The following is a 3261-nucleotide window of genomic DNA, read 5'->3' on the forward strand; positions in this document are numbered from 1 at the left end:
AAAACATTAATGAAAAATATGGCCCCCGTTTTAAAAAAGATCCGATATCTCTTTGATGTAATATTTTTGGCATGTTTTTTTTTGCTTTTTTTTATATTTGTTTCAGTCATTTGACTGTGGCTATGCTGGAGCACCACCTTTAGTTGAATAAATCAACCCCAGGATTTATTCTTTGTAAGCCTAGTACTTATTCTATCAGTCACGTTTGCCAAACCACTAGGTTACAGGGACGTAAACACACCAACATCGGTTTGTCAAGTGATGGTGGGTGGGGGACAAATACAGACACAGAGACACAAATATATATTTACACACACATATATACACGATGGGCTTCTTCCAGTTTCTATCTACCAAATCCACTCTCAGGGCTTTCGTCAGCCTGAGGCTATAGTAGAAGACACTTACCCAAGGTGCCATGCAGTGGGACTGAACCCGGAACCATGTGGTTGGTAAGCAAGCTACTTAGCACACAGCCACTCCTGCACCTATGTTCTTCAGTAATTTAAATTATTGGTTTCAAACTTTGTCACAAGGCCAGCAACTTCAAGGGAAGGGTTACTTAACTGGTATTTATTTTATCAACTGCAAAAAGTAAAGTCACCCTCAGTAGAGCCACAAGAAATGCCATTAAGCATTATGTCTGATGCACTATCAATTTTGCAAGCTTGCTGCCCAAGTAATTTGAATTATTATGAACAGAATATAAACTGCTAGTATTATTCTTGAGATGGAGCTACACAGTTTGATTAAGGAAATATTCACAGTCCTTTGAGATCTCATCTTGATAGTCATTCAGATTATTTTGTGGTTACCATTTGACATACAGTATTGCATTTATTTTTGGATGGTAATATACAATATTTTCTCATATATAAGTTACATCCATAATTTAGTGCTAAATCTTGGTGCAAAATGTTCTCCCTTTATAGTTTTAGTTTTAGTCCATGTATAAGTTGTATCCCAGTCTTTTTGTTTTTTTTCTCAGTAGTTAAAATCAAGAATAAAATATTCAGACTTATTATAGAAGTAGATGCTGTACATTGGCTAAAGATATGCTTGCACTTGCACATTCAATTGCACCACTTAATAAGTCTGATGCTTTTTTATCAGTCTCTTTTTGTAAAACTGTTAAGTTATTGGAACACAAACAAGCCCACACGTATACTCAGCCAGTGGTCAGAAATCAGATAAAAGATGACTCGTCTGAGAAAATAACATTCTTCCACTGCTCTAGGGACCAATTCTGTAGGTTTTTACTCCACTCTAATCACTTTGCAACATTTGTTTTTGAAAGCAGTAGTTTTCTGATTGCAGTCTTCCCATGAAATCTGGTTTTGTGCAGCACTCGACGAACAATTTTTGTGGGAACTGGGTTCTCAAGGTGGTCATTAGCCTCTGCAGAAATTTTGGGAGCTGTACTTTTGTGATCCTTTCTAACAATTTGCATAAGAGTCCAATGGCCTCTATCTGAAAGTTTTGATTTTCTACCGGAGTTTTATTTCAATGAGGAGGTTTTCCCTCTTTCTCAAAGGCTGTCATTACACATATATATACACATACACACACACACACACACACACATATATATATATATATATATACACACACACACACACACACATATATATACACACATATATACAAACACACATACACACACGCACACACATATATAAAATGAAGGAAAAATGATTCCTTCAAAGGGTTATAAAACATCCAATTCACAGTTGAATACCACAAAAAATAGGGGTATAAATACAAATTACAAATAATAAATTAGAGAAATATGATTGACAATCTAACAATTTATTACATTATAATATAATATAATATACAACAGTATAATATAATATAAATGTAAGATAAGGTAAGGTAATATAATCATGTAATTTACGCAATTTTCTTGCAAAAATTAAAATAAACGTTAGCAGGTGCATAAATTACATGAGTAGATTGTTTCCAGAATTTTTTTTGAAATTTTTTTTGTTGAAAAAAGACATACAAAACATAAACATCCGTACTGGAAGTTGACTCATTTAATGTCAGAATAGATTTTCAGAGAAGAAAATAATGGCTTAAACATAATGAAGTTGACTTTTATTTATGCTAGACGGTATAATGCTTACTTTTTCTGTATAAATTTACTAAAACCACTTAATGGTTAACTACTTTTTGAAGTCTGACATTCATGCTGGTAAACACAGTCTGGGCCATATTTTACATTGCTTGCTTGGAGTTTCTACCTATTGCAATGGGGCACCATTGACATACATAATGATATGGATATTCCTGACTGAAAAAAAATGTAATGATATGGATAATCTTGATTGTATTCTTTCATTTTTTTTTTTTTTATTACTGTTTACTCCAATTTCAAACATTGGCTTCATTAACATTAAAATGCCTTCTGCCAGCTTTATTGTTACGTTCAAATGCATATTCAACATATTTAATTTCTCCTTCACAGTAAACGACTCATAAGTTCTGCCCATAGTGGTGATAACAGTAATGACAAATTTTTTAGTTTGGTTGACATTTTATAAGTGTGAAAGGGATTAAAATTTCGATACTCTGATCAAAGGGTCCAACAAACAGAAAAGAATTCTGTTTACATAATTAGTTTGATCGGTCACCTTCCTCTGTCAGTTGAGTAAAGTGTCATCCAAGCTGATGTTTATTGGTAATTAAACTTAATTTGCAACACCTGTGCGCATTTATCAGCTTTATTTTTGTTGATAATTCTTATCAACAACTTTTCCTGTGATCGTGAATTGAGAAGACATACAACAATATGCTAAAGACATAATCTTTTGAGGGTAAGAAATGTAAAATAAAGTTTATTATAAACAACACAAACACTTTATAATTTGATAACTTTCAATGTGTGATACCTGTCAAACAGAAATTATTTTTATTTCATGAAAATTTAAAAAAATCTAATCATAAGTAAGTTAAATCATGCTAAAATACAACTAAACTGAAAATCTTTTTCCCTGGCCATATCAGCAATTCTGAAAACTTTTGGGTGTGAATTTTACATGAGTAGAAGCTTTTTTTAACAAATTTTATCTTGAAAATCTACTGTGTAAATTACACAGATGCGCAAATTACATGGGTTTTTACGGTATTCTTTTATTCTTTTACTTGTTTCAGTCATTTGACTGCGGCCATGCTGGAGCACTGCCTTTAGTCGAGCAAATCGACCCCAAGACTTTTTCTTTTGCCGAACCATTAATTTACAGGGATGTAAACACACCA

At 32.8% G+C, this 3261-nt stretch overlaps 1 protein-coding gene across 2 annotated transcripts in view; it reads left to right on the forward strand.

The window, feature by feature from the left end:
• The window catches only part of LOC106883849 (protein FAM78B), a 105519-nt gene that overhangs the window by 100828 nt on the left and 1430 nt on the right, over positions 1 to 3261 (forward strand). The gene's annotated exons all lie outside the window — the stretch shown is intronic.

Source organism: Octopus bimaculoides, chromosome 8 (genome assembly GCF_001194135.2).
Source record: "Octopus bimaculoides isolate UCB-OBI-ISO-001 chromosome 8, ASM119413v2, whole genome shotgun sequence".
Classification (NCBI taxonomy): Eukaryota; Metazoa; Mollusca; class Cephalopoda; order Octopoda; family Octopodidae; genus Octopus; species Octopus bimaculoides.